The 15,257-nt window shown below is 37.0% G+C and overlaps 2 long non-coding RNA genes across 2 annotated transcripts in view; one reads left to right on the top strand and one right to left on the bottom strand.

The window, feature by feature from the left end:
* The window catches only part of LOC140700221 (uncharacterized), a 56,041-nt gene extending 47,622 nt beyond the window's left edge, over positions 1-8,419 (bottom strand). Inside the window, exon 1 of the long non-coding RNA XR_012078553.1 lies at positions 8,370-8,419. This is a non-coding gene — a long non-coding RNA (uncharacterized lncRNA). The remainder of the gene's footprint in view (positions 1-8,369) is intronic.
* LOC140700219 (uncharacterized) overlaps positions 1-15,257 on the top strand; it is a 390,592-nt gene that overhangs the window by 100,663 nt on the left and 274,672 nt on the right. The window lies entirely within an intron of this gene.

The raw sequence follows: 15,257 nt of genomic DNA, 5'->3' as shown, positions 1-15,257 counted from the left end.
AATAATAATGCGATTTGCAACAACATGGATGAACCTGGAGATTGTCATTCTAAGCGAAGAAAGCCAGAAAGAGAAAGAAAAATACCATATGATATCACTTATATGTGGAATCTAAAAAAAAAGATGAACTTATTTACAAAACAGAAACAGCCTCACAGACATAGGAAACAAACATTTGGTTAATGGTGGGGGAAGGGGGTGGGAAGGGATAAATTGGGAGTTTGAGATTTGCAGATACTAATATATATATATAATAGCTAAACAACAAGCTTATACTGTATCGCACAGGGAAGCATATTCAATATCTTGTAACTTATGGTGAAAAAGAATATGAAAATGAATATATGTATGTTCCTATATGACAAGTATTATGCTGTACACCAGAAATTGACACAACATTGTAAAGTGATTATACTTCAATTAAAAAATATATATATAAAGTACATATAAAACATTAAAGAAAGATAGGAGAAAAGAAAAAATAATACAGTGTTGCATATTTGAAAGTTGCTAAGAGAGTAGATATTATAAGTTCTCATGACAAGAAATTTCTAGCTATGTACGGTGATGGATGTTAACTAGGCTTATTTTGGTGATCATTTCACAGTATATACAAATATCAAATTATTGTGTTATACACCTGAAACTAATATGTTATATGTCAATTATACCTTAGTAAAGTAAATAAATTAATGAAATGATAGAAAAAAGATGTTGGCAGAATTCACTTCCTTGCAGCTTTAGGACTGAAGTCCCATTTTCTTGCTGGCTGTCATCTGGGGTTTACTCCCTGCTCCTAGAAGCCTTTCCTTCTCACATGGCCCTCTCCAACTTCAAGGGCAGCAACAGAAGATTGAATCCTTCCCAAGCTCCACCTGTCTCTGATTTCTTAATATGCCACCAGTCTGAGGAAAAGCTCTGCTTTAAAAGGGCTCATGTAATTAGGTTAGGCCCACTAGGAAAATCCATGTTACAGTCAACTGATTGGTTTTCATGATTACATCTGCAAATCCCTTTTGCCATATAAGGAAATGATGAGAGGAGTAACACTGGGAAGCTAAGGTCACAGAGGCCACCTAGAATTCTGTTTACCACAAAGATATTGGCCATGTTGTACAGGATAGTAACATTCCGAAATGCATAAAGGCCACTCAGGAGCTGCTTGAGCTAAGGTGGTAATGTCTAGTTAGTTAATAATAGCAACTTGTGCATTAGACCCTGTTTGTGGTTTCAGCTCCCATATTCACAAATTCCTTCTGATATAGGTGCTATTGCTATTCTTACTTGACAGCTGAAGAAATTGAAGTTCAATAAGATTAGGAATTGTGTTTATATTCCCAAAGTTAGTATTTTGTAGATCTAGGATTCAGAAGCAGACAAACTGACTCTAGAGCCCAGGCTCTCAACTCTTATCCTCCTCATTCTCCCTTAGTTGAAAGGCTTTACTTTGTGTATTGAACACAGACTCGATGTTATATCTTCTGTTCAATTCTCCTAACACTAAAATTTCTCCACTATTCGAGATAAGAAAACTGAGGCTTCCATTACACATCTTGTCTCAGGTGTCAGAGCTATCAAGCAGCAGATGTAGACTTTGAACTCTGGTTTGCTTAGCTTTGAAGCCTTTTTATTACATCATATGATTAACCTTAGGCTCCGCATGTTCAAAGCTCTGAGAAGCAGAAACATGTAGTAGGTACAAGAGTAGAAGCTAACACCCCACTGCCTGTAGTTGAAATCCAGTTCTGCTACCTATCTGTCCCTCTGGCCACAGCTTCCTAATTTGTAAAAGGAGGATGTTGCCTGTCTTATGGAGACCTTAGCAAAAATTAATGGATAATTACAGGAAAACTGTTAGAACGGGTCTGGTATGTAGTAAATACTCAAAAACTATGAGCTATACGAGAAGTCTGGAAGAAATGCATGGTATAGATGTGGTATATGAATTCATTTTACCTGCTCTTTGTTATTTGCATCATTAGAAGTTGATGATACCAGTGAATAGGGATTGGTTAAATGACATGGAATAACAAAGTGGCTCAGTGGGGCTAACTAATTAGGCTATTGGTAAGGAGAAACTTAATTTTGAGTTGAGTTTTGAAAACCTGGAGGGCATATAGGAGAAGCAGAAAGTAAGGGGAAAGCTCTGTATGTAGGTCATTTATGAAAAGGATTATAGAAGGTGGCTTATGTTTGGGACAAATTAAGTAGACTTTCCTGTTTGGAATGGAGAAGATAGTGAATAGTATATCATAGTTCTGCTCAGATGGTGAAGGCTGAAGCAGAGAATATCTTGAAAGCAACTTGAATCTTTGTTCATCCATTTGATAAGCATTCATAAAAGACCTCCAAAATGCAAAGTGTTATCAGAAAACCAAGATGAGTCATGAATCTTGCCCTCAAAGAACTGATAACTAATAGAGGAAATAAGATATGCAAACAGGGGACAGGATCTAGCTCAGTGGTAGAGCGCATGCTTAGCATGCAGGAGGTCCTGGGTTCAATTCCCAGTACCTCCATATAAATCAATCAATCAATCAACCCTAATTGCCTCCCCCCCACCAAAAAAAAATACGCACACACTTATAAACGAAAGTAAAAAGTTGCAGGAGTCACAAGTGAGGCATGGATGAAATGGTAATGACATTCAGAGAAGAGAGAGATCGCTTCAAACTGAGACAAATTGGGAAAGGTTTGTGGGGTGATGGCACATTGCAAGGAGGGAAATTGAGATGTTTGAAATTGAAAGACGGAGAGGAATTACACCTTGGTCCCCAAAATATGAGAGCAATCATGGGTCTTCATTAGAGAAGTAACAGTGACAATGGAGGTAAAAGCACATAGGAGAGAGATGTTTGGGAATAGAGTTGATAGAATTGATAGCAGATGCAGTCCCACCTGCAGGGCTTCAAATCCTCTGCCTCAGTCAGGGCAGATCTGCTTCCATCTGTTTTGTGTGGGTTACTGTTCTGCAGAAAATGTAATTTGAAAAGGGGTTTCGATTGCTATAAAAAAGATGGAAGACCATTGGCTTAGGCAAAAACTTGAGGTTCAAGAACAAAAAGATTTAAATGGACGTCATATTTTTCAGGAAAAAAAAAGGACTGCTTTTTTTGTTTCTCTACCTCACAAGGCAAGGAGTGTTAAAATATTATGGAAGCACGTGTGCTTTTAAAATTGCAATTATATTTTTAAACAAACCATTTGTTGGTGATGCAATTGCAAAAGGTATCTAAAATTATCACATCTATATTTGATTCATAGAATTGCATGTTAGAAAGGGATGAATAGATTCTTCTAGACTTTGTTTAAAATTCACTTCTAAGTTGTGACTTTACAAGCCAGGTTCCATCCTGGATCACATTTTTTTTTTAATATAATCTGTGAAAATGAACAACTTTAACACTAGCAACAAATGTGGTGTAAGAATCAGTTGCTGAAGAGCCTGAGATTTCCTTTTATAGTTCACTAGTGTTGAAAGGAAGAAAAATTATCCATGTAACATGTGACTGTCAATTTAAAAAGCTTAAAAATACCCATAATATTGCATAAGAACTAAACAGTCAATAAAAATAAGCATTGGAAAAATGTGTTATTATCTAGAAAATCATGCAATTCTGATTTACTTAATTCCCAGAGTCCAAATGTTTTCATTCTATTAAATTTCATTGAAGAATTTAAATCACACCAGAAAATTTTTCAGTTTCAGGAAAAACTTGAAATTCAAAATTTGGGAATAATATTATGCATATTTTTCGTCCCCTTCCTACTCCTCCTATTCTGTCTTCCTCTCCTTTTTTTTTTTATTGAAGTATTGTTGATTTACAATGTTGTGGTAATTTCTGGTGTACAGCATAGTGATTCAAATACACACACATACACACACACACATTAATTTTCACATTCTTTTTCATTATAGGCTGATACAAGGCATTAAATATAGTTCCCTGTGCTATAGAGTAGGACCTTGTTGTTTATTTTATTTATATGGTTAATATCTGCAAATCCCGAACTCCCAACTCTGCTTCTTTGAACATTTACTGAGATTAGTATGTGTTTAAGAACTAACCTTAATGAATGTTTGTTTCTCAAGTCTAACTTCGGCTTTTTAGCTAGACAAAAAGATAAGTACCATTCCCCTAAATCGAGATGCTACTAATAACAAGATTTCCTGTCTGGATCCACTTGGTGAAGTGTCTTTTTTTCCTTCCTCATAACTTTAATCTATGAAGTGTCCAGTTGATTCTTTAGGAAAGAGGTACCATTCACAATGTTACATTCATTTACAACATAAAATTTTATTATGTCAAGACACTCTTTGGAAGTTTTAGTGTTTAGACCCAGTGTCTGCCCCCAGGATACACACAACCCTGTGGGGAGACAGAGAAGCAATTACATATAATGGTTAATGCCATGATGGGAATTGGCACAAGTTCTAATAGAAGAAGAAACAGGGAACTAACTAGGCATTAGGAAACTGAGGATGGCTGGGAAAGGATGTCTGAGATGCATCCTGAAAACCAGTAAATATTTCTCATAAAAATCTATGTGTAAGTAGGGATTCAGGTATTGTAGAGAGCTCAACCTCATGTTCATTTATTCCTGCCTCACTGTAAAGTCCGTTGAACAGCTGTCTCCATGCTGGAATCTGCCCACCAAGACATTCATGTTCTGATTCGGAGTAAGGGAAAGGTTAAGTGGATCACAATTCAGGGAACTCTAAAATTGAGTGAAATACCCCAGCAGGGTCATGATTTCAGAAGTAAGAGGTCAGTGTAACGAGATATAGCTCTCAGTCCACACACCGAGATGTGCAAAAATTATCACACATAAAATTTTTGTTTAAACCAACTGAATTCAAACTCTAAACCTCAACCTCTCAGAATGGTAAAAATTACATCTCAGTCATTTTTGAGGCTCTCCATTCTTTGCTGGATAAGATCCTTAGATCTTACATAGCTCAATGCTGTGGGGAATCCTCTGGTTATTGGATATTTGGTTTATTATACTTACATGAGGACATTCATATTCTAAGTTCATGGTCCCCTAAGGTTGGGCAACTCTGCTGCTTGGATGCATGCATCATTGTCTTTGGAAAGACTAAGGACTTGGTGCCTGGGATCATGTCTTTCTAAATGCTTAAAGGCACCACAGTCCCTTTGAAATCTTTCCCATTTAGGCTGCTGCGAGGTTGCAGGGCAGACTTATTTCTTGCTGGCCCCTCAGCCCTCTCTCCCCTCCCCAGTCAATTCAAGAGTTCTTGAGCTTCCCCAATGCCCTCTTCCCTTTCTTCTCCCTTCCTGGCATAATCTTTCTAGAAATTGTGTTTGAAATAAAAGCAGAAAGAGCTCTTAACATTTGGCTGCTTCTGCTTTGGCTCTAGCCAAATCCTTGGGGCCAAACTTACAAAGCTGGCTGGATGTTAGAAATGAAGGGGAAGGAAGTATGGAGGCAGAACATGCACAACTTAACCTTTCAGTATGTTACCCTGTCATTTAGGACGTGGTCCATAGGAAGGAGCAGGGGGAGGAGGTCAGTCCCAGTGAGCTGAGCTGGAAAAGTGCCAGGCACCCTGCACACTTATGGTCTTCTGTGTGATGCTTAATATCATTTTGTCTGCAGCCTGTGCAGGTCTGGTGCAGGTTACAAGTGTTTGGCCTGCTGTTGCTTAAAATCAGTCTGTTGTGGGGAGGGGTTATATTTTATGTAATTCAGACCCCTGACACCTTTGCCTCTTTCAAACTGGCAGTCCCAGAGCTTTTGGTTTTCCATTTTGGAGTCTTCTTCAAGGTTTTTCCATGTGTTCTCCAGATGTCCTACATTTTCAGAGTGGAGTTGGAGTCTCCTTCTGCCCCTGGGTCAGAAGTGTGCACCTCTTGTCCCTGCTGCCAAGGAGACCTGACTTTTTCCAGCAGGACTGTTGTCACTATTGACTCTCATTATTAATAGAATGTTCCACTCTGTAGCAATTAAGGTTTTAAAGCTTTTTCACTCATTATCCCATTTGATCCTCACGAGGATCCTGAAAAGTAGGACAAATGTTATCATCTATGCCCCCTAACTATTGTCTTGATTAGAGCCTTTAAAGGCAGTAGACTGACTGAAGGTTGCCTGTTAGAAATTTAAGTTGCTAAAAACATATTCCAGATAACCAGAATGAGCTGTACCCAAGGCATTTATGTCTATTTCAGCCGAGGACAAATCACTGCACGGTATCTGAGGTGTTCATGTACTCATCGATTCAGAACATTACAGAAATTGTCACAGAGGATTTGAAGGACAGTAGTTATATACTTTGTTCAGAATCAAATTATTTCACTTTGCTGCTCATGGAGCAGTTCTCAGTGACAAAAGGATCGCTGTGAAGTTTTTGTTTCTTTTCTTTCTTTTTCTCCTTTTCTCCCACCCTTTCTCCCTCCCTCTCTTCTTTCATCCTTTCTTCTCCTGTTCATTCATTTGTTCTTTCCTTCCTTCCTTCCTTTTTTCCCTCCCTACCTCCCTCCCCACTTCCCTCCTCTCAAGCACATGTGAAAAACATCATCTCCTCATCCCACAACTCTAATAAATCCTAAGCAATGCTGATTTCTCAAGAATTCAAGGGTTGTCATTAATCAACTCAATTAACCAAATAACAAATGTGTTAATTGTACAAACATTGTTAAATATATATTTTATAGTAGTTTTATATTTATAGTTTAGTAAGGTGAAAGGAATGTTTATTTATTATCTGTTGTATGTCACAGCGTGCTAAATTTTACACATGTTGTCATTTAAACCTCACAACCATCCTTTGAAATAGATATTACTGTAGCTCAAAGTGGTCAAATATATTTACTAAGAATTTATAACTGAAAAACGACAGAGGCAGAATTCAAAATCAGCTCTTGATATGGAATATGTACTAAAAATGGTAAAATTCGAATTTGAAACAGAATCACAGAACATAACCTCAGACTAGGAAGTGACACTTCAGAGATCTTAAAGCAAAATGCTATTCCTCTTAAATTCTTTGCCAAGTGATTACCTAGTCTCTACTAAGACGAATCTAGTAAGAGGTCAGATTATTGAGAAATTCATCCTTGTTTTAAACCAAATTGTGTCTCTCTCTTTCTCCTTCCCATCCTTTGATCCTAGCTATCTTCTGTGCACAGGGAGATCATCATGTCCTACTTGGCTCGAGACAGTCTTGGCTTAACATAAATCTGTTGTCCCAGCATGATTAGTAATAGTTTCTCTCTTTAATTCTCAGAAATGCCTCATTTTGGATGAAAAATTGTATGTCCACTCATCTATGAGGCCACATAGATTGGACAGTTTTCCAAATATTTGAAGAGAGTCATTAAGTCTACCATTACCCTCTGCAGGCTAAATGTTCCTGGTTGATCTTTACCACAAATGACACTGTTGCAAGCTTCCTCCAGTCCCCTCATGGCCACAGTCCCTTGGAGATTTTCTAATTTAGATGTTCTTAACTGAGGCTTCATGGACCTTTGGAGAGTCCAGGCGTAGGGTTATACTGTGGATAAGAGCATTAATTTAGTTTTTTTGAGGGCTGCTATAATAAACTAGCATAAGTTAGGTAGCTAAAAAGAACAGAAACTTATTCTGTCACAATGTGAGGGGCCAGAAGTCTAAAATCAAAGTGTCAGCAGGGCTGGTCCCTTCCGGGGGCTCTGAAGGAGAATCCATTCCACACCTCTTTCCTAGCTTGTGGTGGCTCCCAGTAATCTTCGGCATTGCTTAGCTTGTAGCAGCATACTTCCAGTCTCTACCTCTCTTCACATGTTATTTTTCTTAGCATCTCTGTGTCCTTTTCTCTTTCTGCATCGAGGATGACTTCATCATGATATCATTTACTTAATTACACCTGCAAAGACTCTATTTCCAAATACAGTCACATTCACAGGTACTAGAGGTTAGGAGCTGGGTATCTTTTGGGCAACACAATTCAACCACTATAAGCATATAGGCATTGCTCTGAAAAGCAGACCAATAGATTTTCTCATGCCACAGAGGACTCTGTAATTTCCCCAAAAGATGCAAATGCTCCAGTTTTTCATTGATTCTGAAAACCATGTTCCTAGCATCCTGAAGGGCAGTTTTTACTGAAGTCATAATGTCTCGTACATGGTAGGCATTTAATAAATATTTGTTTAACAAATGATTGAATGGTTTGCTCATTTTAGAAGACAGTTCGCTCTTTGAAAATTTGCTTTTCTTATGGCAGCAAATGGATGTATTTGTTTTTGAAGGGAAAATGCTAATAATAATTAAAATTGAGTTGGTTTATGATTATAGCTACTCGGAGTCACTTACATTTCAGACAAAATAATAGGCGAATCCTCTTGTAAGAAAGATTCCTTGCTTACCTTAGCTTGTTATGTGGTTCAGGTGGAAATTGATGAAGACTCAGTTCTTATCCACAAAATAGATCAAATCTCCTGAAAATGCCAGAGTTTTGTTAAAATAAGGCATCTATCTTCTTTTTCTCCCATCAGTCCCTGGTTCCTCTATATAGGCCAAGGATGCTCTGGGCTCCTGGATTACTCTGTTTTTCTCCTTATGAGGAAAATAATTTAATGTTGCTCTTTCCACTCCCTGGAAAAAGCCTTATTAAGATACCACTCCTTTTGATGGGACCTATAAAATTAACTTCTAACCACCCCTCCCCATTTTCCCGTGGGGGAAAATTATTTCTTTAAAACCTCATCCTACAGTCACCTGAGATCCTCACTTGTCCCTTCCCAAAATCTAGCACCTGCCTTTTCTGCTATATTTTATGATATATTTCATGGCTAGAATACCATGGATGCCACCACTACCCTTCAGAATGATGGTTTAAGTCCAGCAATGAGCAGATTTTTCCTGATAATTAGTTATACTACACTGTGAATAACCTAGGATAAAACCAGTTTTGATAGTCAATCAACTGACACTTATGCCCCAGTTAATTCTATGCTGAATGAGACATCTTTTCTTGTATTAGATTTCCAGTGGTGTGCTTTGAATGTCCAAGATTTTTCTCTTGCAATGTGACTGAATAGAGGCCTAGTTTTAATAATTTACTTTTATTAGGTTTTTTCTTCTGAGTTCTAACAGTTTGTGCCTTCAGGAAAATTGGATTCTAGAAAAATAATCTTAATTTTTTTTTCCTCGGAGCTGAAAATCAAGAAAAGTAGAAATAAGGGTGTATCAGCTATTACAATCTCGGTTACTATCAAGGGATTCTTACTGAGCTTTTGGTGTTATGTAAATAGAACTTCTTGTCTTGATGGAACTCCCAAATAAGATAGATGTAAATTTTTTTTAATGTTTATATCCTCCTGCCAAGGTACCAGTTGTATGTTTAGATGTATGGCTACAATTCAACAATCTTGTGAATTCCATTTAGTCCAAGCATCCGACTGATGAAATAAATATTGCTGTGGATTTGAATTCCAGGGTGGATGGTAGGGTTTCCAGAGCTTTACCCAGACTCATTTTCAAGTAGGAGGATTGTTTCCCCAGGGATCATTCTTTTGAGTGGAATGTTCCTGTTCCAATTAATTTTCCCACCATAGGTTAACTTTACTAACATGTTAGGACCCTCTCCCTCCAGCAAATACTTAGTGTCCATCCTACATTTGCACAATCCTAGACTTGATTATTTTTCCTTGTTCTATCTTCTGAAATTAGAATGTTAACTATGACTGAGTTGTTATAAAAGATTCTACAAACTTAAAAATACTCACTGTTTGAAGAGTTCCTGAAACTCCATTCTTAAGCTTTGTAAGAGAAACTTCCTTCCTTAGTTCCTATCTACAATTAGCATTCTGAAGTTAAATCGTATTTGTCCTTTGTTAGATTCATTTTAGGCCCCAATTTGACAAGGATTACTGGGATGTTAAAAAATAATAATCCTGGCTATTTTAGCAAGTTGTCCTAGAAAATGGCACTGAAAAGAAGCTACTTGGGAATCTAATAAAAGTTAAATCTTGTTTTAAGCATCACTTCTCAAAAACCTAAATGTTGCAATTTTTGCCCTTATTCCTGGACTTGGCTGTTAAAAAAATAAAGATTGCTAATTTATGGAAATAATATTGTTAAGGGAGATTATAAGAATGGGATTTCTAATAACTATCTGGGAGGGGGTTATTTTTTCCAGCTGGGTAGTTCTATGAAAATAGTCTGAAACCTTATAAATGCTAGGTCCCTCCGACAGGGACACAAGGGCACCAGATATTCAAAGACTGATACAAATTATGAGGTAATCTTTCTCTTCCATGTTCTTCCTCTTTTATTGCCTTCCTTCTTCCCATTTTTTCTTTCTTTCATGTTTCTCCATAAAAACAATTAAAAGTAATAACGTTATCACTGAATACATTCACAGGTATTAGAGAAAAAATAATTTGGTTAATATTCTAAATATAATTAATTTTATAAATAGTTGCATACTGTTCTATAGAATATATATGCTATGATAATTTTCAACCATTTTTGTATTGGAAAACATTCATATGTTTTGCTATTGCAAAAAAAAGGCTTCAGTATTTGTACATATATTATTATGTACTAATTCTTTTGGGTGAAGTTCTTTTGGGTGATTTCTTGATCTAATTATAAACTTAGTTTAAACTTTGCTGGTTCCTGCCTAAATATTTTCGTGCAGATTATAGCAATTCCTTATGACTTTTCATATAAGTAATAATTCTGACATAATATCATCTATATGGTTTAAGAGACGTGAAGAAAAACCCAGAACAGCCAGTTTCTCTTCTATTAGAGCTTATGGAAGAAAAAATAGAGAAGATATAGGAAAATAAACAATAAAAGATATAGCAAACATATCCCCATGATTCTGAAGGAAAAATGAGATTTAGAAGGAGGGAGAACTAAAATGACATTCTTTGGCTGTGAAGTAGGTTGCTAGCAAACAATGTCTCTGAGGTGCTAAAGGAAAATTACTTAGATGCTATACACAGGCCAAACTTTCATTCCAATGTAAGAACAAAAATAAATTACTTTGGGTGGTTCAGTGTCTGCCCGATTGCCACGTGAGTAGGGAAGACACAAGAGTCAGAGATAGGGATGAATAACAAGGGCTTGAGTGTTTCCTGCTCCCTCTTTCCCTCCACACTCCAGGGCTACGTGATTGCATCTGAAGAACTGGGGTGGGGAAGAAAGCATTCTTGGCAGAAATGCTGACAGCTGGCTCCCTAAAGAGAAAGGCACCTTGGTAGAGGAGGCCTCTCCATAGGGTAGCTTAGCACTTGACAGGTGATTTTCATCAGAGTAAGAAAGGAGAGTGCAAGAGAGGTTAGAACCCAGAGTCTTTTTCTAATCTAATTTTAAGAGCGATATCCTATGCCATATTCTCATTAGAATCAAGTTGCTAGGCCCAGCCCACACTCAAGAGGGGACAATGACTCAAGTAAGAGTAGTGGAGGCAGGGATCACTAGCAGTTGTCTCATAGACTGCGTACCACACTTGCTATTGTAACTTCCTATCTCTAGGGAAATACAAGCACACAGGAAAGAATAAGGAGAATTTGCGATATGCAGCAGAAAAGAAAAACAACAAATTGAAGAGCTTATGCCAGAAGAAAAACAATGAATAGATCAGAGAGAACGGGGTTTAAAATAAGCTTGATTTCCTCAAAGGAGTAAGGGCAGACACTGGTGATATGAAGTAGAGAACAAGCATTGATAAAAAAGGACCAATTGGAAATTATACTTTTGAAAAAAACATGGTAGGTGAAAGAATTTCATAGGTAGGATGTATATTAAAAGTATATAGTTGAAAATAAATGTATAGGCAGGGTGCAAAAACAGATGGAAGAAACTATCCAAATGGCATTTAGAAATGATAGAAATGGAAAATAGAAAACTCAAGAGATAAGAGAAATCCATACTTGCATAGCAGGAATCACAGAAGAAGAAAAAAGTGTAAATAGAAGGGAATAATTATTTGAAAAAATAATGACTGAAAATTTCCCTGAATTGTTTCTAAAACTTAATGTAGAGTGTGTTTCTTCAGCTCTTGTAATGAGTCTATAAACTATTTAAAACTTTGTAATTAATGCTTCCCCACTAAAACTAGCTAAAGAGGATTTTGTTCTTTGTAACTGAATCCTGACTAATATTATGTTAATTACCCGTAGAAAACAAAGTAATATATAACTTTGAAATGAGCAAAAGAAAAGTTGATCTATCCAGTGGAAGGCAGGAAAGGGTTGTTATATCAGTACATATGCTAAGTATAAATGTATGGTATCACTATGGAGAGCTATGTAGCAGTATTAAGTGAGAGTAAATGTGAATACACCTTGTCATCTGGCAGTCCTACTTCTTGGACTATATCCCAGAGAAATTATTACGTTGGTTGACAGAAAAGCATGTATAAGGTTATGTATTACAGTATTGTTTGTAGCTCTAAAGAGATGGCAACATATATGCTGCCTACAATTTTAACACTTGGAAGCAAAGAACTAGATTTTCAAAGAGTAACATGGATGAATCTTAAAAAAAGAGTAGAATTTTTTAAAAAACTAGATCTATAATACAATATTATATATTGATGCAAATTAAAAAGAACTCATGGGTATAAGTATACATAGAAAACTACATTTCACAGCAGCCAGAAATCATAAAGTAGTAGTACTTGCACAATGTTATTGTTATCTATTGCTAATTAACAAACTACCTCAACCGTAGTGACTTAAAACAACCACTTATTATCTCACAATTTCGTAGGTTAGAAATTTAGGCAGAACTCAACTGGTTGATTCTTCGGCTTTGCATGGCATTAGCTGGATTGACCGACTGGTAGTGAGTAGGAGAAGGGCTGGTTTGTAGCCCACTTCACTCACATGCCTGGTGTCTGATGCCTAGTAGGTATGCCTGGAAGACTGGGCTCAACTGGTACTGTCAGCGGAGTGCCTACATGTGGCTTCTCCAGCATGTTGAGTTCAGGATAGGTGGGGCTTGGTATCTCAGGGCTCCCAAAGACGACATTCTAAGGAGCAGGAAGTAGAAGTTGTCAGTTTCTTAAGGCCTTAGCTCTGAAACTAACACAATGTCAATTCTGCCATAGGCTATTAGCCGAAGCAGTCACAGAGCTCACCAGATTCAAAGTAAGGACAGGAGGAATGTCCAAGGATTTGCAGCTGTATTTAATCTGCCACATATGAGTAAAGACAGAGTGTTGATTAAGGAAGAAGAGAGATCTGTGACATAAAATCTTTCACAGCCTGTGTATTTTTCAATAGTACTTATATCTCCAAGGCCATATAGCAGACACAATGGGGTGAAGTCAATAAGAAGGAAGGGAAAAGTACTCAGATTAGAAAAGAAGGGGGAACATAAAATAATATGCAGTGAGAGAAGGCTTGTGTGTACCAATGACGATAAGTGCTAAGGACTTCAGAATGTCCCGACAGGGGAGGGATCAGAAAGAAAAGATACGGTCATTCCTTCCCTAAATCAAGTTAGAGGGCTGGCTCTTTGGACTGGGTTACTCTAGCACTCGCTAATTTAACTGCATTTAAAATTATGTCCTTTTATGAGTTTAGATAATTAAATCGGTTGTTATCAGATCTTTTCTTAGTATCTTTGAAGAAAATGTGCTCTATCTTATATCCATCATTTATATCATCTCATTTCCTTTTGAAAATTTGAATCATTTAGAAGACAGAGGCAGTGTGGGGAATGTCTGTATATGTGTGTATTTTGTGTGTGTGCATGTGTGTGCATGAGTGTGTGTGTGAGCTGGGGCAGTATTTATTATTTCTTCCTTCTTAGTTGTAGACTTGGCATAAAAATCTGCCAAGGTTTCTTCAGGATGGCACTCTCTACTAGCTGCTGAAAGGCAAGAAGACCCTCTATTTCTAGTATGACTTTTACATAATGTTTTGGCATTTGGCTACTAAATTAAACTCTCCTTTCTGCCCTGGTTCTAAAGTGATAGTTTTATACTTCAAAAATAAAGTTTAAGGCTCCAAACGTCAAATGTGAACAAGTTAAATACATTAATTTCTGTTGCTTAGAAATTCACATCCAAGGAAGAAGATATAACTTAGTTTATAAAGACGAACAACATTTAAATTAAATAAATATCATCTTTGCATCTGAACTTAAAAGTCAACCACACAGCAGGTGAGCATCTGACTATAAATTGTTCATCAATAATTTATCAGTTATCTGTATTACAGGCTCAGCCCCTTAAGCACTTGGAAATAAGGGAAATGAGATTGCTTGTTCAGAATCAAACATTTAGAGCCACATCAGCATTGGGAGGATATGATATTTTAAAGAGGAAAAATGGTTTCTAGACTTGCAAAATTTGACAATAATCAGATAAAATATATTAATCTATTAAAAAAATTACCAGTCACTCAGATGGGAGTTGGTCAGCTATGAAAGCGCATAAAAAGGAAACTCATGAAGGCACACCACATTGTGAAAGAGAAAAGCACCAAAAAGTGATAACATGCATAAAGTATCTTGAGCATATGTGTAATTAATGAATTAAAATCTATGATTATACAGTCTAAAAATCTTAATCATGTACCAAAGTAAAACTCAGAATCATTAATCTTCAGATTTGAGAAGGAATTCAGGGGCAAATGGCCTACCTTCTCCTCAATACTTCTCTTTCAGAAACAGCTAAAATATTTTGAACACCCTCAGTTTTTGTTCTCTGTCTGTTAAGATGCCTGCTTCCGTTTGGATCCGGGATGTCAGTGTGCCCGTTGATTCTGTCAGTTCATTTCTGGCCCACAGTAAAAGTGGCAGACATAAAAGCAACATTTATTCACTAGCTGGATGAGTTGTTACCTAACATAAATGGGGAAATGGGTTATGTAAACGGATAGTAAGAAGTAGAGATTATTCTCCAACACTTGGCTGCAGTTTTGGATTTGGATGGGCAACTGAGGGAGAAGAGTGTATTCTCTTGGTTTGTTCATTGCCCCTTCCCCCAGGCTACGTAGAGTGGCAGGAACTTCAAACTAAATGCAGAAAGGCGCTGGCCTTGATGAAGTGTGAAGGATTCACCTCACAGAGGTTATAAAGCCTACTCATCATTTGTTTGCCATCAACTCTAGGAGGAGTGTGATACTACTTACTTTTCATAACCATGTCATATAATTTTTACAACATGCCTTCAAGGTAAGTTTTATGATCAGTCAGCCTTGGAGATGTTAAGAATCTTATCCGTGAACATAGTTTAGAGCTTGTACTTGAACACAGGACTACCTGACTCCAAATTTCAGGGGATG

The sequence above is a fragment of the Vicugna pacos genome, chromosome 12 (assembly GCF_048564905.1).
Source record: "Vicugna pacos chromosome 12, VicPac4, whole genome shotgun sequence".
Taxonomy (NCBI): domain Eukaryota; kingdom Metazoa; phylum Chordata; class Mammalia; order Artiodactyla; family Camelidae; genus Vicugna; species Vicugna pacos.
Note: the sequence above shows the minus strand (reverse complement) of the source record. Positions and strands in the feature narration are given on the sequence as shown.